Below are 23,460 nucleotides of genomic sequence, written 5' to 3' on the forward strand. Positions count from 1 at the left end.
TCACCATCGTCCCTCATAAAGTACGCGCAGATGTAAGCAAACTCGCATAGCGCCAGCTGTAATGCGTATTCGAAGCGGTAACATGTGCAACACGGTCTTTGAAGACATCGTACGAGAAGAGCGAGCCGCTTTTCAAAGCCCACGCTTGAAAGAGAACTTTATATCTAAGAGATCAAAAAAGGATCCATTTATGTAGTACATACAGCCTAGCAGCTTTTAACCATCAATTCATATCAGGATCTTCAGTGCATGGGCTAACACTGAATACACAGCCTTAACTTATTTGTCTTACTTTGCTGCTGAAACAACTTCAGTGAGGCTTATTAAGATAGGATCTTTGCAGCTGAAGCTCTTTGATCTGTGTCTGCCCAGACGCTTTTGTGGTTCAAAAACAAAGGCGCCTTTAAAAGCCGGCAAAGAGGACCAATAACGGTCGCAGCAAAAACAGAAAATGACGTCAAGAAACTTGTTGATCAAAGACACCGCAAAAGAACACGGATGAAGTCGTCTGAGGGCATAGTTTGCCACGAGAAACCAAGGATAAATACTGAGTAATTCTGACGAGGTTTCCGAAAAATCAGACCGCAGCAGCGGCCTTGTAATTTGAACATCTATTTAGCATGCGGGAGGTGTGGAGTTCGTTTCCGAGTGCCGGTGGGTACCCGCAGGTGATAGTGTGGGTGCAAGTTTTCCACTGGCCTGGTGCTAGGCTCTTATAGGGTTAAATGCTTGGAAAATAGGTTTTTGACCAACATCGAGTAGTATAAAAATTTCTGGTTTAACGGCGTTCTTTGGCAAACGCTGCCTTCGCGCCAGAACAAAAATGTCATCATCATTATCATCTGAAAATGTTTATTTACAGATGACGTTAAATACGCAAGCAAAGTGTCCTCGGGTATTTATTAGACCAGAAATTAACTTTAAGGAACGAAACAGCGCAACTAAAACGAAGGACCAAGAAAAAGAGAGACATGAACACGCGCTGACTTACAACTGACTGTTTTAATCGGAAAACCACATATAAATAATCTCTAATCGCTGCCTCGTGGGAGCCTGTAGGTGCTTACTTTTTGCCAATGGTTTTTCCTATCTTTTCATGTTATTAGTTTGCGATGACGACGTGAGGCTGTGACGCAGCGATTAGAGATTATTTATATGTGGTTTTCCGATTAAAACAGTCAGTTGTAAGTCAGCGCGTGTTCGTGTCTCTTTTTCTTGGTCCTTCATTTTAGTTGCGCTGTTTCGTTCCCTAAAGATGCTATACCAACTCGCCCACTATGCTATGTTGCTACAAGAAATTAACTTCTTGTGCATTTTTCTCGCCGAAGTTTAATAACTATGACTAACTCACCAACGTGCCAGTTAAGTTTATATTTAAACCGGATGCACTTCACCTTCAGCAACAGCAGTGAAGGAGTTAATCGTGAGGTCATCAGCGGCCGCAACCGTAAGCGTAATATATAACCACTTTTTGATCTACTGAAAGCAGTCCGCGATTTGCTCAAGCTTGACCTTTATGATGCGGGGGACTGAAACTGGAAGAATAGCAGCCTACGTCAGCCTTCGCAGTGGCGTAGTCGAAATTCGCAGCCACGATGGTCTAGGATAATAGCGGTAATGTTAGTATACCGAATTTACTCGCCTAATGGACGCTGTTGCACAGTGAACGCACCCTATGATTCGCCTGTCAAAAAGTAGCTTTTTCCCCTCTACTAATAAGCGCAGCCAATTCTTTTGGTGTGTAGTCAGCCATTTAATGCTAGCAGGGGCCCTTTTTCGAATACCAAAAAAAAAAACGTCATCTCAAGAATAACAAGCATATTTAATATCACCTTGCGGGATTAACATCCAACACGAAAGTTCCGCGACTAATCCGAGAACTAGTAAAAGCCACACATGGCGAAAAGGGGTTTTTCGCTTGCCGTATTAATGATTTTAGGAACTTGTTTCCCCCTTGCTTGGGTTTCGGGATGAATCTGTGTGTTGTGTTGTAGTGAACTTTTGTTGTGCTTTCTATTCGATCGCATCATGAATCCCAACGCGAGTTATACGAGAGGGCTCAAGAAAAAAGTAGCTGACTATGCTTTCGAGCGGGAAAACCATGCGGAAGTTTTCGTTTACTTTTACTTTTAAGAAGAGTCCAGAGGGCGGAGTATTTATACCACCAGCCTGGTTTTTGTTCTTTTTTTACCGCTTAAAAGTTCTCTCCACATTTTACCTCATGCAGTGTACGTATCCTGCAAACTTTCAGGCAATATTTTGTAATTAAAAAAGGGTGTGTTCGTGACGCAAGCAAGTATGGTAATTGCACGCCACTAAAAAGCGCCTTGGTGACTGATGTCTGAGCGAAATAGCGGAGCTCGCAGCCCGCAAACCTTTTAATTCGTTCGTAAAAACGCCAGAGTTCTGCGATTCGAAACACTGCGTAATGTTCAGTTTATTTTATTCAGCAAGACCAATATCTGCTATTGTGTTATAACCACCTAAATCACAGAGCTCTATGCAACCACTGCGCCTGGGCTGCAATTAAAGGATGCCGCAATAATAATCAGGTTGAAGTATTAATTAGTACAGCTTAGATAAGTATTTGGTCAACTCACGAGCTCAGGGGATTAACGACGTTAGCCACCATACCTACAGCTTTGTTAGTGTCTGCAACTACCTATTTTAAAAATGTTCACGGGAACGTGTCGTGAAGCGCATGGCGAACAATTATGCATGAAGGCAGTTTTACAAGACTATTCGGGTTATTTTACAGCACGAAACCATCCTAGCTGAATAACAAAACGCCATCTAGACCATTAAGCTCTTTTCAAGCCCAACGAGCTTGAACTTGGCGGTGTGTGAATGCACTGAGGCAAGAAACGTTTTGAAGCCGTACCCAGCAATACTGGACGAAAGCATTTTTTTAGCGGGAAGCCGTTATGAACGCAATTTTTTCATACGATGTAAGATTTCACTATAACAATCAATATATCCGCAGATCACCTGACGGCAGTCATGTAATTTTTTTATATTAACGTTTTTTCAATCGGCAAAAGCGTCCCTCCTTTGCTTTTCTATGGCAGTCTTCACTCTACTATGCCATCAATGGAAACGCTTTAAAAGACCAATTTTGCTACATATCAGAAAAATGCACCATTACCTGCAATATTTTCATAACAGTGTCTTGCAATTTGCTATTTTTAACAATTTTTGTACGAGAATGTTGGAAAGAGAGAGACTCTTTAATGAAATACAGAGAATTTAGCCGGCGTTTAAATTACGCTGGCATGCTACTCTGCGTAGGGAGGTTGAATTTGGGAGATAGATACAGAAGAAGAGGAGCGTGAAAGAGGTAAAAAAAAAAACGAAGATAAAATGCTACCATGAAATGGGTACTAAGGATGCAATGGCGAGTATTGATGTAACCTATGGAATGATGGATTGCATAGTCCGACAAATGGGCTGATGAAGTTCACTGCATGAAGAATGCGTGAAGGTAATGTGCAAGTGAATTTAAAGCTTATCGAGATGTCCAATGTCTTTTAAATATGTAAACATGGCTCTAGGCGCTACGCATCAATGCCAATGTCAAGAGCATAATGTCTCAAAGCGTCGAAGCGACCGTTTCCATGAGACGTTTGCGTGCACTTACAGTTAGGGGCACCGGCAAGCCATCAGCTAAGCCTGTATTTATCCCCCCTTCTCAGCCATGTAATTATTGATGCTTAAAGAAATGAAATACTCGCACTCCGCCTCATGCTTTTTCCTTTCACACCTCACACATTCGTCGGTAGCGGGCGCTCGTGAATTGTGGCATCCAAGACAGCCGTACGAGCAGCGCCATCACGTGGTTTGTGGCAGCACCTGCTTTTGGATCCACTAAAAAACAATGAGAAAGTTTTTTGGCGCGAGACTTAAACAGAGATTATGCGAATGTGCGCAAAGGAAACAGAAGATACTGATTTGTTTGCTGAGCTGACATGGGCATGTTTTCTTTTTGGTTTTTATATATCCAGAGTACAACGCGCAGAAGCCACAGACGTCACAGCTCATTTATTTATCGTGTCCAAGAATACCAACGGGCTTGATTGTGGAGTGCGCACACACCAAAATGACAGAAGCAAGGAAAGCTTGAATACATCTTAGAAAGACAGATAAATGAAATGGCAATTACACATTTGGTAATGGGAGAGATAAGTTGTAATCCGCATGCGATTTCGATTCTGCACAGAAAGATGCAGCCTCGGCGGGGGTGCCGTTACTGGGACTGTAACAATAGCGACTGCACGCGTGTAAACACATTCAGGGGCAGGCGCTGTTTAGTCGGTTCGTAAAGAGATTGACTAGAGAATGTGAAAGTAATCACTTAGGTCCTGCAGAGGTTTGTAAGAGATGATTAGATTCCACTTTTACCTAACAGTTGACAAATATTCGAGGTCGAAATTTCTTACAATCCTGGTATGCTCTCAGAAAGAAATGGGGACCAATGTATCTCGCATCCTATTTCCGAAGGAAACGCCGTTGAGCTTAGCTGTAGGGAGACAGATAAAAATGCAATACATTTCCAATATTGGGCTGATTAGCTGTGCAGCTTGGGAGGTGACTTTCGAACGATCATAACTGGGTCCGCGCAAATGGCTTCCTGAAAAAAATCTTGCGCACGATTCCACAGGCAGTTCTTTTGTAATAAACAAAAAATTTAAATATTTATACCTATATTGTCTTCACCTAGTTTACCAGTTATATAGTACAACCGAATAAAACGATGTCCATAGTAACATTTGTTGTTAAGCGTTTTGAGCATCTTTTCAAATTTGTACAGCAGCAAAACAAGTACTTTTGTTGAGTTGTTTGAGATGATAGTTCTGGAATTATTCCCTGCCGCTATGATGAAAACTCCGTAAGCTAGCGATGATATCCGGCACGTTGACTCATTGATCTCCGGCGAAATAGCCGAGGGTTGTGCTTCAGCCTCAGATCACAACATCGCAGATCGCCACATCGCAACATCACAATTTATTAGCAAGAACTCCCTCTGGTGATAATACCCGCCTTCAATTTATTGGTTATTTGTAGCGTATGAAATTGTTTATTTCTGTTGAGGTACCGTTTTCTAAAGAGAATGCATTAATAAATTAAATGGGCTCAGTTCGGTTTGTATTCTGTTTTCCTTTAAGCCACTACAGCGAGCGCTAGATCATCAAGAAGACTTTTAATGTATTTTCCCGGTTTCACAATATAGAGTTCGGCATTTGTGTGAAGTAATTCATTATTTAGAAGGCAGTCAAGCCTTTCAGTTCAGCTTAGGTTTTCCGGCACCTCGGGGTAGTTACGCATCACCCTTTTTGCTCTGCATTACGTGGTACCCTATGCGGAGTCTTCACGCAAAACAGCATGTTCCTGGGCGGGTTAGACTTTCGTCCTTAACAAAGAAACCGCGCTAATAAATGACGTGCAGAAGGCATAGTGAGTACAGGCACATATTTGCAACATATTTTATTTGGAAGCATACCCGAACTTAAATCCTACAACACGAGCAAAAGTCAATGTCAAAAACCTGCTGCTTTTTTTCTGCAAGATAAATAGAGCACTCTTTTATGCAATCATTTTCTTCTTTCTCATGAAAAAAGCCAACGAAAGTTAACGTACCACTTGGATGTGCCTTTTCTGTAATAAATCGATTTTAAGCGCCAACCTGAAGAAAATTGTAGAGAAAATTGGACCTTGTTTTGGTTGTTTTCGAAAGGTCGTAGTCCTTTTTTTGGTCGTTAAGCTATAGAGAAGTCTGCATCCATCAAACGGGACTTTTCTTCGAAGGCTCATAAAATAATATGACTAAAAAAATTTTCAAGGTAGCTAAATTATTCTTATGCTTTGGAAATGCAATAGCGTCAGTATTGTTTACGGAGTTCAATCAAACCAGAGAAAGAGAGAAGACTTTATTCACATCGACATGGACCTCTGGGCAGGGGCTCAGTCAGTGGGAGGGTCTCACCAATGAAAATTCAAGTTCTTGTTTAAATCTCCCGCTATTCCGCGTGATATGATGAAGACTCATTAGATGGCGCTTCCATGCGCCTTTTTTGTTTCCCCTACTCAGGGGGCGGTTTAGAAATCGGGCTAGCACATGCAGGTGTCCGTGTTCCATTTCTTTCGGAGAGTCTTGCGCACGATCGGAAACTGATCAGGATGATGACGTAAAAATAGCAGTGCGAAAGGGTGGCGGTTAAACCCCCGTTTGGTGTTTTGTGATCCAATGCAGAGCCAAGCATAACTGGTCTGTTGCTAGGCCACAGCTTCTTGCTAGGCCACAGTACGTTACCGGAAATTGTTGTTATGAAGACAGTGTACGCCGTAGATTTTATAGGCTTAACATCAAAATATTTTTGAATTTATCTAAAAAACCATGACTATTTGTCACATACGAGGGGGTACCCAAAAGAAACCGGACTAAATTGTTTGGTCGGCAAAGCTTCTGTGGTAACGCGTTTTGCCACTAGGAGCGCATAGAACGAACATTCCAGAGTCAGTTAGCCGAGTGCCGTCGTTGAAGGAGGTCAGACTAGTTTAGGCAGAGTTTTAGAGTGACGACTGTTTTGTGTGAATGTCGTTTTTGCAATGGCTGATTTTCGTGAACAGCGTGCGCCGGTGAAATTGTGATTTTTGCTCGGAAAAAGTTGAATGGAAACTCTTGAAATATTATGAAAGACCTACAAGGACGATGCTATAGGGACAACACAAGTGTTCCTGAATCAAAGCAACAATCATGCCAATGGAAAACTTCAAATTCACCTCGCCTCAAGAAAGCTCGTCAGGTGAAACCAAACCTGAAAACAATGCTGATTTGTTTTTTCGACGTGAGAGAAGTCGTCCATTGAGAATTTGTTCCGCAGGGTCAGACAGTTAGCCAGGCTTTCTACTTGGATGTTTTGAAAAGATTGGGCAACAGTGTGCGGTGGAAGCGGCCAGATTTGTGGCGGTCGGGTGACTGGTTTTTCCATCATGGCAATGCCCCTGCTCACACAGCCCTGTCTCTACGACAATTTTGGACCAAAAATGCCATGACCTCTATTCCTCAACCCTCATACTCTCCCGACCTTGCTCCGTGCTACTTTCCTTGCTTCCTAGAATGAAAAAATAGGTGAATGGAAAGCGTTTCGCTGATGTTGCTGAGGTGAAGAAAAAAACGACGGAGGCACTGGCAAGCATAACAAAAGATGAATTTAAACAATGTTTTGAAAAATGAAATGAAAGATTCGACAAGCGTATCATTTCAAGTGGGGAATACTTTGAAGGAGATTGAAGGTCTGTGCTTAAAATGTGAACAAATAAGTTCAAACAAAAGTAAGTCCGGTTTCTTTTGGGTACCCCCTCGTATATCATTACGGAGGGGTGAGCGTGCGCAAATTATAAGTGAATACAGCCGTCTAGAGCGAGCTATCGCATCGAAAAATGCAGCGGCGATGCAGTAGTTGGTCCGAAGCGGGCGTGAAGGGCGCCGCCAAGTTGCCAACGTCAACCACGCAAGCCACCCAAGCGACGCAATGCTAAGTCTGCTGGTTTGCGTACGTACGCAAGACGCAGGGCTCGCGCTTGCGTTCTGCGCATCGCACTACGGTCCCCGCTAGCTCCTTGCGTACGTTAAGCCCTTGCGGACGCACAGCTAAAACTCTCTATTCCCGGGAAACCTCTTGACACCAGTTATCAAGTGAACTGCCATATTCCATGGATGGCAGAGTGGGCAACTGCCCCAGTGGGACCGGAAAGAGAAACTTCGAAGAAATCACTGAGAAAGGGCGCTAGTGTTTGCGCGCTAAAAAATAAAACGAACATCAATAAGACAAAGGCCCACTGCCATGTGCCTGGTTGGATCGCGCCCACAGCTGGCGTATGAAAAGAGCTGTGTGTGTGTGTGTGTGTGTGTGTGTGTGTGTGTGTGTGTGTGTGTGTGTGTGCGTGTGTGTGTGTGTGTGTGTGTGTGTGTGTGTGTGTGTGTGTGTGTGTGTGTGTGTGTGTGTGTGTGTGTGTGTGTGTGTGTGTGTGTGTGTGTGTGTGTGTGTGTGTGTGTGTGTGTGTGTGTGTGTGTGTGTGTGTGTGTGTGTGTGTGTGTGTGTGTGTGTGTGTGTGTGTGTGTACCACTCACAAAAGATGGCGTCCACATACAACCTGGCAGGTGGCGGTTAAACTAATGATTGGTCGCGCGAGGTCGCTAGGGAAGAGCAACCTGGAGGGCACATATAAGATTTTCACCGGTGGCAACACCTGCCAGACTAGCATGACACGTGTGGTATGAGGACTGGCAGGGATCTATGAATGTTACGTAGAGAAAGAGCAATTCTGCATATATGGGCATTAACAGTTAGCTATTGCTTCATGCGCTTAAAGCGAAGGGCGGGTCGTGGTAGGGTGGCGACTGCCTTCTCGAGGTTCGCGCGAAAATGCGAAGTTCAGCGGCGTAGCGGTGGCGGGTACTTAGTGACATGCAACGTAGAAAAAAGCCCAAGCACTGGATGACATATACCTTGCCGGCGAGCACGCATACACGAGGACGCGGTACGGCAAAATGCAACCACATACATGGCTTGTGCAACTACGCCGCAATCCACTCTAGTCACCACCGCCTCAGCACGAGCCCACTCCACCAACGCGGCGGAAGAGAGAGCCATTGCGCTGGTCATCGCTTACTCACGTGCGCGCAGTCCTAAGCGACTCCAAAAGAGCAATACAAAATTACTCGCCAGGTTTTATCTGCTACCTCGGTGCCCTCCCGACCATAAGATGAACCTCGTCTTGGTAGTCGTCCACGGGGAAAACTCTGGAAACTTTGGGGTCGACCGACTAGCGAAAGGCCAAACAAACCCAGCGGCCGGCCCCAAGGATCCAGACGATGTTGCCGAAGCTCCCACGACCGAAATTACTAACCTACACTCACAGACGAGACGCCAATGGCCGTCTCTCCATCCCGATCTTTAGCCATTCTAGACTAGACTATGACTCTTCACAGACGGGGGACCCCGTTTCCAAAATTTTAACCAGGGAGAAATCGCCACATAGGCGCATATACTATCAGTTCTGCGGGAAACCCGCCCCCATGAAACTTACTTCCAGCTCCCTTCTAGGAGGGATGGAAACAACTCCACCCAACACCAGCCAAGACCACACAACTGGAACTCGTTTCTTGGGAGCAGGAGGCAATCCTGCTCGGCTGCCATGACTTATAGGCCCAACAAGCCCTAGTCGGGCGTACCCTGATGGCGGCCACCGCCACTGGAGTCCCACACTAAGGACCTCCACCTAGTGCTTGTAAGGATCTGTCCCCTACGGGCTCTTCCAAGCATACCTCTTGCCCTTCCTAAGAAATGTTTTCACCCCCACCACCCCCACCGGGTCCCACATCAAGCCCACCTCCACTGAATCGCGTCATTCTATGGCAATGCAGTTGTTTCTCTCCATCTCTCACTCTCTCTCACGTGGCGACTGCGTTCATAAAGGGAGCAGGTGAGGTTACGCCATCTCATACCTAAGCAGTCAAGTGGCTCTGCTAACCTTTTAGGCAATAAAGAGAAATTCACTCGCACGTTAACTGTTCGTAGATGCCCGCCTGGGGTGAACAAGTTTTCTAAGCTCTGCAAGAACCAAACCGCCATAGCGGGGCAAGCGCTGTGAATCATCACGAATAGCTGTCTTTCCTTACGCACTGAGGTTACACGATTTCAGCGCACTGTGCAATAATTTCAGAAATCTGCGGATAGGGCTGGGGCGCAAGGTTAATTCAGCGGCGCCGCCTCTGCCTACGCTTCAATAACAAGGCCACACAAAGTAGTAACACTGTGGAAAAGCAAGAATTCTGAAAGAAATACACTCAAATAGCAGGATCCTTTCTGAAACGAACCCCCCGAACGCAAGCTAGTCAGCCTCGGCTCATATCGGCTAATAATGATTTAAGTTTGACTGCCCGACTCTGGAAGCTCCCGATTCGGCCCTGGATCCTTCACTTCCCTATGTGAAGCGACCTGAGCCTGGGCGGGTACTGATGCTGCACACCACAACATGCCAGTCGTTGGTTTGCCGTCGGGCCTTATTAAGGCGGTAGCCTTTAATGCCTCATAGTTGTAAGCAGGAGTTGTCGACAGAAATGTCACGCTTTTCAGTTGGCCGAAACAGTCATGACGTCCCAGTGCGCGAATTTCAAACGGGGCCATTCGTACTTTGGCTAGTAACCATGAGATCATCCGCTGGAGGGCCAACGGAGGCGCATGTGCTTCGTATGGGCTCCGCGTTCGAGCACCTTCTGCAAGGAAAAAACCCAGGATACTTCGACTCCGACACACGGACAAGAAGCGTGAGTCTATACGGCACCTTTCAAGACCTCATTTAAGCAAATCGGAGCTCGGGCGACCGAGCTCCGACTGTCTAAAGCCAGCGTTGCTCCGGCGCCCTAGCTTACCCGAACGCCAGGCCTGGCGCGGCGCGAACGCCACGACGGCAGTCATGGAGTACGCCGTAGCTGGGACGAACGCCTCCCCAGACGAATTCGAAAAGCCCGATTGGAAAACGATTGTGTCTTACCGTAATCAGGACCCCAAAGTTGTGTCATTAACAGCTCAGAAGCCAAATAAGCAGACCGAAAAGTCGGAGGCGCAACCTCTCCCTCCACTCCATCCTAAGAAACCGCTTCCACGACTACCGGAGGAAGACTATAAGATAATCTACAGACCAACGGGTGGCGTAGACATCACGCGCTACACCGAGAAATCCATCAGGCAAGCTATTGCATCAGCTAGCGGCATTACCGCGACCGAGGCTGACAAAGACCAATCCAGAACGAACTGTACAAAGAATGTGTTCACCATATCGACGCTGGTGCAGGCAAACGCACTACGTTACGTCGCAGTCAAACAAATCAAGCTGGAAGGCAAAGACATCATCATGACGTCGTACATCGCTGCTCCGGACAAGGCCTTGCAGGGCATCATCTACAGGGCTTACGATGGCGAAACGCAGCAAGAAATGATGAAAGAACTTCGCAAAAGAAACCCTGAAATCGTCCAAGCACGAACCATGGGAAGAACATCAAAGTCCCTCCTGCTCCACTTCGACGCGGACGAATTGCCAGATAGCATCATATACTTCGGCGTCCTGTATCCGGTCTACCCCTTCATTCCAAAAGTAGAGGCGTGCACGAACTGCAGAAGAGTCGGACACAGAAGAGACGTATGTCCAGAGCCACCGCAACAACGGTGCCCGTACTGCGGAAACCAGCAACGCAAAGAAGAAATCCGCTACCCAGTCTGCATTGTCTGTGGAGAAGGGCACCGCACAGGCGATAACAGCTGCAAAAAAAGATTTCTACGACCCCACACTAAAACGTCGGAGCACCAATCAAGATCAAAATCCCGGACCAGCGACGACTCAACATCCACCCAACGAAAGGACCGCTCGAGCTCCTTTCCGCCCTTGGACAGCGGACGCAGCAGCAGCCGCAGTGGACGCAGCAGCAGCCACAGCGGACGCAGCAGCAGCCGCAGTGGAGGTGACAGCGGCACCAGCAGCCGGACGCAGAGCCCCGGACCGAAACAGGTGAGCTGGGCGGGAGTGGCCTCTCACGGAAAGGGGACGAAGCTGCAGCTATTACAGTCTAAACTCGATCAGGCACTCCACCACATTCAAATACTTACGGACCGCATCAAACACTTATAACAGGAAAACAGTAAACTAAAAGCACCCGCCAAATCTAAGGACCCTCCTCCAAAACCACTTGCCATGCAGGAAGTTACAGAAATGGAAACTACTGTGTCCGCAACAGTCGAAACCCCAGTAAGCGTAGTAAGCAAGGAAGAAACACCCCGCAAAAAACGAGCAGTAGCTGATGTTAGAAGTCCCTCATTGGATGATAGAGTCCCAAAACTCGAACAAAAAGTGGAAGAGCACAGTCAGAAACTCGATAACCTAACAAAAACAGTTGACAATTTATCACAAGACTCGAACAACACATACAGGATGTAAATCACAAGTTCGGGGTAATCGACACCATTTTACAGGAAATTTTACGTCGGCTTACCCCGTCAGCTCAAGGGACGCCAATCGATTTATACCAGCAAAATGGCCAATCCTAAAAGCATAACAATTTGGCAGTGGAACTGTAGATCTATGCGCAACAAAAAAGCAGATCTGCAGTTACATATTCAATCGCAATCCGAAAAACCTGACGTAATAGCGATCCAAGAATCCAGAATATCTCGACTAAAACTGCCAGAGTACCGGGCAGTTCTGCCATGTCACATCACAGAACAACCTTTAACCACTACGATGGTACATAGAAACCTTACCGTGGTTAACCACGAAATTGAAAACGTAGAGCTTGACTGTATATTAATCGAAATTTTACCCAGCAAGAGAAACTCCTCTTCTCTGTTCATACTGAACGCATACAGCCACCCCAGGGCGCAGGCTGGACCAGCGAAAGCCGCTATACTGAAAGCCCTACAAATTGCAGGCCAAAACCCAACCCTAATTGTGGGCGACTTCAACGCTTAACACGTGCAATGGGGACACGCAACTACATCTAAGAAAGGCACGGCCCTAATTGATTTTATCCAGCACAGAGGGCTAACCCAATACACGGATCCCATGCAACCTACCAGGATAGGTAACAGCGTGAGCAGGGACACGTGCCCGGACCTCACGATAGGCAAAAATCTCCCAGACTTAAGCTGGAGCAACACCAGACAAAATCTCGGAAGTGACCATTATATCATACCATCTAAAATCGCCATTGCCAATCTCAAACCCCAACCCAGAAAAAACAAGATCACCGACTGGGACGATCCGCGACCAAAATCAGGAACCGATCACAGCCCTAGAACAGTGGACACAAACCCTCCTATCAGATGTGGGAAAGGCCACTAAAGAACTAGTACATGACCTAGACGTAAATACGATTGACAGCAGACTTACACACATGTGGGAGGCAAGGCAAAGCCTAGAAAAAAGATGGCTTAAACAAAAATACAACAAAAAGCTTAGAAACAAGATACTCACACTCACAAAAGAAATTCAACACCACTCCGCAGAAATCGCAAGGCAGCAATGGGACCATATCTGCGAAAATGTAAATGGCAATCTAGGCACGAGAGAGACGTGGAATCTTCTGCGGCATCTCCTTGATCCGGAATCAAATAAAGCTACGACTCAAAGGGAAATCACCAAAATTTTAAACATAGAACCAGGCACGGATCAAGACATTATCAACACGCTACAGCAGAAATACTTCTGCACAACCCGAGAGATGCAGTCACTACCAGATTATAATGGACAACCTAACCTCATCCTGGACGCTGACATAACAATAACGGAAATAAGAGCAGCCCTCCATAAGATACGCACGACATCCGCACCGGGAGAAGACGGCATTAACAATAAGACACTCAGAAACCTAGACGACGCTTCCATCACAGCCCTCACGGATTTTGCGAACGAGTGTTGGAGGGAGGGAAAACTCCCAGCGGCTTGGAAACATGCCATCGTTAAATTGATCCCAAAACCGGGCAAAAAGCTCGCGCTCGAAAACCTCAGACCTATTTCGCTTACATCTTGCATAGGAAAACTGATAGAGCACGTCATACTAGACAGACTCCAGTCTCACATGCACAAAGAGAATTTATATACACACACTATGATTGGCTTTCGACCACATTTATCAACACAGGACACGATGCTCAGACTAGCAAACGAAGTCCTATCTCAGGTGCCAGAAAGGAGCACCAGGGCAATCCTAGCTCTAGATTTAACAAAAGCGTTTGATAACGTCAAACACAAAGCAATCCTAGAATCTCTTTCACCGTTGAATGTGGGCGAAAGAGCCTTTAACTACATCAAGGACTTTCTCTCCGATAGAACGGCTAAAATTCAAATTGGCGCAATCAAATCCGACACCTTCAGTTTAGGAGACAAAGGAAGCCGCAAGGATCGGTCCTCTCTCCCTTCTTATTCAATATAACCCTCATCAAAATTTCACACGCACTCGCAAAAATCCCAGACCTAGAACACTCTTTGTACGCGGACGATATCACCCTTTGCACCACCAAGGGGAGTATCGCCACAATACAAGATACGCTACAACAAGCGGCAGATGTAGTAGTAGAGGAGGCACAAGCCGCGGGACTCGCGTGTTCCCCCCAAAAATCTGAAGTCCTCATCCTACACCCAAAGCGTCAAAGGAAAAATAAAGCGCCCGAGATCAAAATCTACGCGGAAGGGGCAGCCATCCCAGAAGTGGAAACACTAAGAATCTTAGGAATGCTGATACAGTCAAACCAAAAAAACGACACGTTAATTAAGAAACTGAGAAACACTGTCAACCAAATCTCCTTTCTCATCAGACTCATCGCGAATAGACGAGGAGGAGTTAAAGAAGCCGAGACCGGGAAACTAATACAAGCCTTCGTTCTTAGCCGAGTCAACTACACTACACAATACGTCACCCTCACAGTAAGAGAAAGAGACGACCTGGATTCTCTAATTAGACAGTCCTACAAAATTGCGCTCAACCTCCCACGTCATACTGCAAATGAAAAACTATTACAGTTAGGAATTCATAACACCTTAGCGGAAAGGATAAAAGCACACCTTACTGCACAATATGAAAGACTATCAGGCACTGAAACGGGACGTTTCATCCAAAAGAAAGCAGGAATACAATATGAAGGAATCCGTACACACACCTTGCCAATTCCAAGACACGTGCACGAACACTTAACAGTCCCTCTTCTGCCCAAAAACATGCATCCACACTACGATACGGACAGAAGAAAGGCTAGGCCACAAAAACTTCACGAAAGATTTTCAGTTCAGAAAGACACGGCGCACGTGGACGTGGCAGAACATGCGGACAGAGACGCCTTTTCTCTGGCAGTTGTGGGTGGTGGTGAAAACATTTATTACGAATGAACTGGAGGTATGTTTGGATCAGCCCGTAAGGGACCGATCCTTACAAACACTAGGCGGAGTAACACATGATGTTGGGCTAGTCGGTTCATGGTTAGGGCGAAACAAAACTGCGCGAAGAAGACGGGACAAAAGAAAGGCACGAATACACACACACAAAGCGAATACACACACACTGCGCTTTGTGTGTGTGTATTCGTGCCTTTCTTTTGTCCCGTCTTCTTCGCGCAGTTTTGTTTCGCACTAGGCGGAGGTCCCTAGTATGGGACCCCATTGGCGGTTGCCGCCGCCCGGGCGCGCCCGACTAAGGCTTGTTGGGCCTGTAAGTCGTGGCAGCCGAGCAGGGTCGCCTCCCAGTCCTCCCGGGTTGGGTTGGGGATGGGGGGAATAGCGGGGTTGGAGGGGCAGGCCGACACCATGTGATAGGTGTCAGAAGACACTCCACTACAGTGTGGGCAGCTGCCGCTAAAGGAGGGGTCAAAATGTTTTAGCGCTGCCGGGCACAGCAAAGTATTGGTGAGGAGGCGGAGAAGGAGCCGCTCATCCGCCTTCTTCAGGCCTTTACATGGGCTAGGGTAAAGGCGATGACAATTTTGATAATATGTTGTAATATCTTTGAAAGTATAGACCGGATTAAAATCGGGTTCCTGACCGGATGGGGAGGAGAAAACAGCCCGGTGAGAGAGCGCGCGGGCGGCAGCGTCTGCTGCATCGTTTCCTGCCAACCCCTGATGAGCAGGGGCCCATATGAGGTAACGGTGCGCGGGGTCCGTATCCCGTATGCAATTTTGATATATTCGATAGGCTAGGAAGGGAGTGCTGCCTTGTTCGACGTTCCGACAGGCCCCTCGCGAGTCGGTGATTATGTAGTTTGAATTGGAATGTGAGGCCGCGAGAGCAATCGCGACCTCTTCTGGTTGTGTTGCACTGCGAGCTCTAAAAGTTAGGCCGTTAACTGTGTTGCTGTTGTGAACTACCGCGGCCGTGTACCATCCCCCGTGGTGAGGGCCGGAGGCGTCCACGTAGTATACACCTGTTTTCTTGCCATAATATCGCGCTAGCGCTTCCGCTCGTGCCAGGCGCCGACCATTATGGTCTTCATGTGACATGTTTGCTGGAAGAGGCCGCACGTGGAGGGCACGTCTCCACAGTTCCGGGATGCGAAACCTGTCTTCCATTGGAGGGGTGTGTTGGATATGGAGTCGAGCAAGAAGGCGGCGACCCGACTCCGTTAGCGACAAGCGCGTGTACTGGTTTGTAAGGTGCGCCTCCCGGAGCTCCCGGTAAGTATTCACCACCCCAAGAGCCATAAGCCGGCTGTTTGAAGTAGTGATAGGGAGGTCAAGGGCACGTTTAACAATTTTGCGAAGGATGACCTCAAGGGCGTCCTCCTCTTGTTTCCGTAGGTGGGGATAAGGAGTCGAATAGAGAATTCGACTAGTTACGAAGGCGTTTGCCAGCCGCAAGGCATCCTTACTTCGTAACCCTCCGCGTTTGTTGGAAACCCGGCGGACCATGCGGCCCACCTGGTCCCCCACCTTACGGAGTTTGGCCAATGTAGTGTCTGGCCGCCTGTGTTTGTGGATATAGAGTCCGAGTACCCGTATCTCATCACTTTCGCGTATGGGACCACTCTCAAGAGAGAGATATATTTTAGTTGTGCACTCCTGTGAGGGGCCGAGGTGCACAAATTCCGATTTTTGAGGGGAACACTAAAGACCGCAGCGGCGGGCGTAGCGGTCTACTATCGTCGCCGCTGTTTCCAGGCTGGTTTCAATGTCTCCTGTGCTGCCCTGCGTGGCCCACAGAGTGATGTCATCGGCGTACAGGGCGTGCTGCACGCCGGCGACACCACTCAGCTGGGCCGGCAGGTGCATCATGGCCAGATTGAAGAGCAGCGGGGAGAGTACCGCGCCTTGAGGGGTTCCCCGCGTGCCGAGTAGGTAAGGACCATGGTCTCTATCTTGAATTCGAATGTAGGATTGACGGTCCATTAAAAATTGGCTTATGTATTGGAATGTGTTCAGGCCACAGTCGGTGTGACTTAGGTTAGCGAGTATGATCCCATGTGTTACATTGTCAAATGCCCCTTTAAGATCCAAGGCGAGTACTACCCGGTCATTATGGGGGCATTCGAGGGGGTCAAGGACTTCCCGATTGAGTTGCAGGAGGAGATCCTGTGCGGATCTGTGTGGGCGGAATCCGAACATGGTGCTCGCAAGGACTTGTTTGTGTTCAAGATATGTAGATAACCGATCCCGCACCATCGTCTCCATTAGTTTGCCCACACATGAGGTGAGAGAGATGGGGCGGAGGTTATCTGTGTCAATTGGTTTGCCAGCTTTAGGAATAAATGTGACCAAAGCCGTTTTCCATTCGATTGGCAGGGGGGTGTCCCCGCGCCAAATCGCATTTACGTATTCCAGGAAGGACTGGTATGCCAAGTCGGGCAGGTTCGTCAAAAGCTTGACGGTGACCTTATCCCGTCCTGGCGCAGTGCCCCGTTTCATTTTGGCGAGAGCCGCCCGCAGATCATGGAGCTGGAAAGGTTGATCCAGCTCCGTGTTCTCTCTGCCTGCATAAGAGTACGCAGATCCACGGGGGTCTTGGGCTGTACACAGATACTGGTCCCGAAGTTTCTGTGCCAGTTGAGTCGTGTTGCCAGGAAAAGCGTGCAGGGCTCGCTGCAAATGTTTTTGTGTTTCGGATCGTGTTTGGGTTGGGTCGATTAGGGCTCGGAAGAGACGCCACGTGTTTCGGCTGGACATTTGTCGCGCGGCCGTGTTGCATCTATCTACCCAGTTGGAGTCGGCGAGTTGGGCCGCGTACTCTGCCGCTTTCTGGGTAAGCTCGGCAATTCGAGCTTTAAGCTTTCTATTGTGTTTCTGCCGTCGCCAACGGCGGACGAGGCTGCGACGGACTTCCCAGAGGTGTAGAAGGTGGTTATCCACGTCCGTGACCGCCTCTGAGAGCTGGATGTGTGTTTCATGCGAGGAAAGGTGTGCCAGCAGCGGTTGGGACCATGCTGTGTAGCCTTGCGCGGAAATGGGTGTATTATCAAGTGAGTTAAAATTTTGCCTGAATTTCGTCCAATCTGGGATATGGGCTTGTGTTCTTGGACGCTTGAGGGGGCGTGTGCGTAGTTTAGTGTTAATGATGCAGTGGTCGCTACCGAGGGTCTCCTCGGTGTTGAGCCAGTCTGCGTGTCGTATGTTGCGAGTGAAGGTTAAGTCCGGACACGTATCCCGTGTCACGGAATTTCCTAGCCGGGTTGGGTGGACAGGGTCCGTGTGGAGGGTGAGGCCCAACGTGGACGCAAGCTCCGCCAGCTTACGCCCGCGCGACTCCTCCTTGCGATACCCCCACTGCTGACTGGCAGCGTTAAAGTCGCCCACAATCAGCAGGGGATCGCGGCCCGCTACTCTTAGCGCGCGGCTAAAGAGGTCCGCAAAAGTCACTCGCTTTAGTTTGGGAGAGCAGTACACGTTTTGTATATGCAACGGTGGGTCCCTGCGGCGGACTGGTAGGAGGGTCACCATTACATAAGAGTACTCTAGTTGGAGGTCGAGATCCACTAGGTTGGCTGTGTAGTCTTTGTGAACGAGAAGACAAGACGCGGGGTCCTGTTGGAACGTCGTGTAATTTGAAATTGTGGCGCCCAGGCCTGGCTCTTGGAGGGCAACCACGGCTGGTAAGGACTCGAAAGTTTCAAGGTAGAGGCGGAAATTGGCCCGCTTAGTGCGGTCCTTAAAGCCTCTACAGTTCCACTGTGTTATTGAAGTTGACACGGCCGAATTGGATATGGCGGAACTCCTTTGATTAAGGTGTCTCGCCATGATTTAAAATTCTTGGGGGGGAGGAGGAGAGATTGGCTGCCTCAGAGCCAGCTACTTGCGCCATCAAGGGGGTGATGACGGAAGGAGTGGGGCAGCTGTCCTCATTGTCCGAATCAATAATCAGACGGTTGAATTTTGAAGGACGGGATACGTCCCTAATGGGCCCCGTCCGACGGAGGAGGCGGGGGTTGTCCAATATGTGTTTTGATACTACCGCGGGGATGGCAGATTTGACCTTTGTCAAGATTTGGTCCATGGCGGTCTCGATCATAGATCGTAATTTAGAGGTTAAGCGCTCCTCCATCGCGGAGATGGCTGTCACGAGGGCAGGTGAGATCTCCGCGTCGCTCTCCATTGCGTCCGAGTTCTGCGGGCTCGGAGCGGCGGACGCCAATTTTGATTCTAAATTTTGAATTTTGTTGAGCAAAAGCTCATTCTGTGCCCGGAGCACGTCGATCTGTTTTTTGTATTCCGCATCGAGTGCGAAGACGGTAACTGGGGAAGAGGGGGAATGGGAGGAGGAGGAGGCGATCTCAGCCCAGCTGCTCACCTGTTGTTTGCCGTGTTGAGACGCTGATGCCCGGGCGCCGGCAGCGCCATTTGTCTTGAGCGCCGGGAAGTGGCCAGCGTCCCTGCCGCTGGGCGGTGGCGGTGGGGGCGTAGTCTTGTTCCCGGGTGGTGACTTCACCGAGGATGATGATGATGACGTTTTGTTGTCGATGCCGTCAGCTCCACGCGGCGTTCCGCCATCGGCACCTGAATTGGGATGACTTGCCTGCCGGCCAGGTCGCTGTTTTCCAGGGAGCTCTGGGCGCCTAGTCTTGCGGCCGGGCACCTTGAGCTGCCTGAATTTCCCCGTGCAGTCCCGGGAGTTGGTGGCGTGGGCTTGCCCACAGACTGCACAGGACGGTGTGCACTCATGCGGTGTCTTCACCCCGTCGACGGTCGACACCGCACTGTCACAAAGGCCACACTTTTGATCCGGGCAGGGGCATGTGTCCGCTCGGTGTCCCACGGTACCGCACCGCACGCAGGCCGGGATCGTTTTCTTATATGTACGCACAACGGTGACTTCCGAGTTGTAATGAACGTATCGCGGCACCACTTTGCCCACGAAGGTGAGCACCGCGACGTCTGATTTTCCAAGCTTGCGGATATCGGCAAGCTCTCCAGCACGCCACTGGATCATGTTTTGCAGGGACTCACTGGTCTCGTGCTTGGCCACGGTGATGACGCCGCGGCACACGTCACCAGTGAGCTTCAACTGGCCGTACATAGAGAGCTGGCCTTTCGGTGTTGTTAGTTCGAAGTCCCGCAATAGCTTGTCTGCGACGTGCGGCTCTCGGGTGCCTGCCACGATCAGGTTTTGCTCCCATGTGGGGAGCGGGCAGCGATGCTGCGGCCTTGGCGCCCAGGTAGGCCGCGAACGCTGCTCGCAGCTCACCATGTTGAAAGACATCCTTCAGAGCGACGGTCACCCGGGGCTTCAGGATGATAACGATGTCTTCGGGATGAAGCCGCGGCAGCGGCTTTGGTTTCCAAGCAGGTCCCTGGGGCCCACCGTGAAGCGCTGCAGCGCGCGCAGCAGCGTTGTGCCGTGTTGAGCGGCCTGGCGACGTGGCGTCCGCTTTCTTGGAAGCGTTCCGCTTGCGGGAGCGGCGTTCCACTAGCTTGAATAACTTCAAGTTCTCGATGGGCGCAGAGGCCGGGCTATCAGGCGCTGGATTTGCTGGAACCTCGGACCAGGCCATGGCGTCCGGGTCGTAGCCACGTTGCAGGTTTGGCGAAGCCATCTTGCCGCGGGTGAGCGACTCACTCACGGCCGGGCGCCGCCGTACGGGGTTAGGCCTAGCACCGCCGCCACGATACCTAAGTGAAGATCGGCCCTAAAAGGCCTAAATTTTGCCCCACCTGTGTGCGAGAGGTATGCACAGGTAGCTGACGACTTCGGGAAGCCAGACGTGGCTGTGTTGACGGGGTTGCGGTCGAAGATACGTGGCTCCAGCCGAAACTTGGCGGAGCCGATGCACTGACGTCCTCTCGCTCCGCGCGCTCACAGCGCCCCCCCCCCCCCCCCCCCCTGGCAGTTGTCGATCATCGAGGTTCTCCCCTTGCATCGGCGACAATAGATAAAACAAAATTTCCGGAGGAGGCCGAAGAAGCTGCCATAGCTTTAGCCATTACCGCCACCACTGCCAAATACATAAGTGGCTCCAAAACAGCAATTCTAAATTTTGCAAAAGGAAGGGCCCACTCAGCAGCCATAAAAATCTTACAAAAATCTCCAATACCCGCCAGATAACATTGATCTGGGTCCCCGCCCATTTGGACCATCCTGGAAACGAGGCGGCGCACCAATTTGCCCGAGGATTCGTGGTTAACCGGGATGTGCGCTACCCCGAGCTCAGGTCGGCCAAGGAGCGAATGGCAACCTACAAAGAAATTACTACCCACTTCAAGAAAGAAAGACAGATCTTCCCAGAACCACATAAATCCCTCAGTAAAACACAACAAGTCAGTTGGCGGCAGCTCCAAACAGACACTTTCTTTAATCCATACATGTACTCCATATGGTTCCCGGAGCAGTACAGCCCCGTCTGTTCTCACTGTGGGCACCAAAAGGCAGACACACCGCACATCCTATACTCATGTACTCAAGACAAGCCATCGCACAGTCTGCGGCTCTCTACCCAATCTCAGTGGGAAGCCCCGCTGCTCAGCTCGGACCCGGAGGTTCAACTTCGAGCCACAGAGCGAGCCGAAGAGGTCACCGAACGACATCGTCGGTCGGCCACCTGGCGTCCGGCCTAGAGGAGGAGCCCACCGCGGGGAGGGGAACATGACCCCAATCCGCGCCTAAGACCTCTTCTTTAATAAAGTTTACCTCCTGCTCCTAGTAGCCATGCAACCAATTAAAGGGATCGTATAGTGATGCTCCAAGTAAGTGGAACTGAGATTAGTTAATTGCTTAACTACCCAATTAGCCCAATTAACCCTTCTAGGCAGGCCAGATAAATAAATAAAACCTAGTAGGAAATTGGTCAAGTTCGGGAATTGAACCCCGGTCTCCGGAGTGCGAGACGAGCATGCTAACCACTCCGCCATGCCAGCTCGATGGTTTGAAATGAACAAAGGCGCGTCTAGTGAATAAGGTGTCTTCGTTCCCTCCCATCTTCCTCCCTTCCCGTTACGGCGAGGTGTAGCTGTCCACCCAGATATGCGAGACAGATACATTTCCTTTCCTCAAAAACCAATTTACCGACGAGCAAGGCGTACAAACGAACGGGCGATGGCGTTCTATGAACTCCCTGGCAGCGTTGCAAGACGATGTCGCGTTTCACTCTTAGAGGCAAAGTCTAACATCTAAACAACGCATCAGTGACACAAGCAGCAACAATGCGCTTAAGGCTTTCGCCTCACCGCACTTTACGTCAACAAAGTGCCCCCCTGAATTTTTAGGTGAGCGTTTGTCACTGAAAGCCACAAAGCTGTAAACACCTTCGGGGACAGGTCTGCATTCCAGCGAAGGCTGGGCATATGGTCTGCGTCTGCTTAGGAACCATACTTCTCTATCAGAACACGCCCGAAGCACCATCAGCCAAAGGCACTGTCTGCATAAAAGGGAAGTTTATTCAACAGTGCAGACAAACAAAACATTGGAAACACATTCATGACTGAAGGCAAAACAAATGTATACAAAGTGGATGGCCACCCAGAAACACCATGACCTTACTTTAACACACCGTACATATCACAAATTACAGCCTATAGTGCATAGAACGAACACTGGACAAAGAAGAATCAGCCTCCCGTAGCCAACGACGCACGGGGGGGGGGGGGGGGGGGGGGCAAGGATCTTTCTCAGGGTGATTGGCCCTTTCAAAATTATACACCACCATCCTCGAACAAATCAGCATAGTCGGTAAAGAGAGGGGGGGGGGGGGTCTTCCCGGCTAATACCGCAGCGCCGGCATAACCAGCCGACCTTCGTGCACGACAAAGAAGCGTGTGTGCCACCGTCGCAGAAACCGCGCCTTCCCATCCGCTGCAAGCCTTTCAGACATGTATTGCCAGATGAGGAGACGCAGGCTCTGCAACGCGGGGTACACAGCCGTCGCCGGTTGACGCCGGGCTTCGCCCAGACAGCGGCGACGCCACAAAACAAACATAGTGTCTGCAGTGCTATCGTCACGTAATGCTGTGAAATCTGCTAAGCAACGCCATGCAAATTCAATGCCAACTTTTCAGAAGATGAAAGTTGCGCTAGATGCGTTTAAAGTACAATAAAGTTTTGGCAGCGAAAGCATCGCAGAGTGTGCAGAAACTTCTTTGCGGCAACTTCCTGCTACAAATGCAACTCACCTTTACTCTGATTCGGTACTTAAAGCTGTTATAAAATAGCAACCACTGCTCGCGTGCCTACGTTGCCGGAGCAGGTGGTGGTGGTTATAACATTTATTAAAAAGGGACAGGAGGTATGTTTGGATCAGCCCTTAAGGGACTGATCCGTTCAAACACTAGGTGGAGGTCCCTAGTATGGGACCCCAGTGGCGGTGGCCGCCGCCCGGGCGCGCCGACTAAGGCTTGTTGGGCCTGTAAGTCGTGGCAGCCGAGCAGGGTGGCCTCCCAGTCCTCCCGGGTTGGATTGGGGATGGGGGGAATAGCCGGGAGGAAGGGGCAGGCCCACACCATG

The sequence above is a fragment of the Amblyomma mixtum genome, chromosome 6 (genome assembly GCF_055824585.1).
Source record: "Amblyomma mixtum isolate Tamu chromosome 6, ASM5582458v1, whole genome shotgun sequence".
NCBI classification, from domain to species: domain Eukaryota; kingdom Metazoa; phylum Arthropoda; class Arachnida; order Ixodida; family Ixodidae; genus Amblyomma; species Amblyomma mixtum.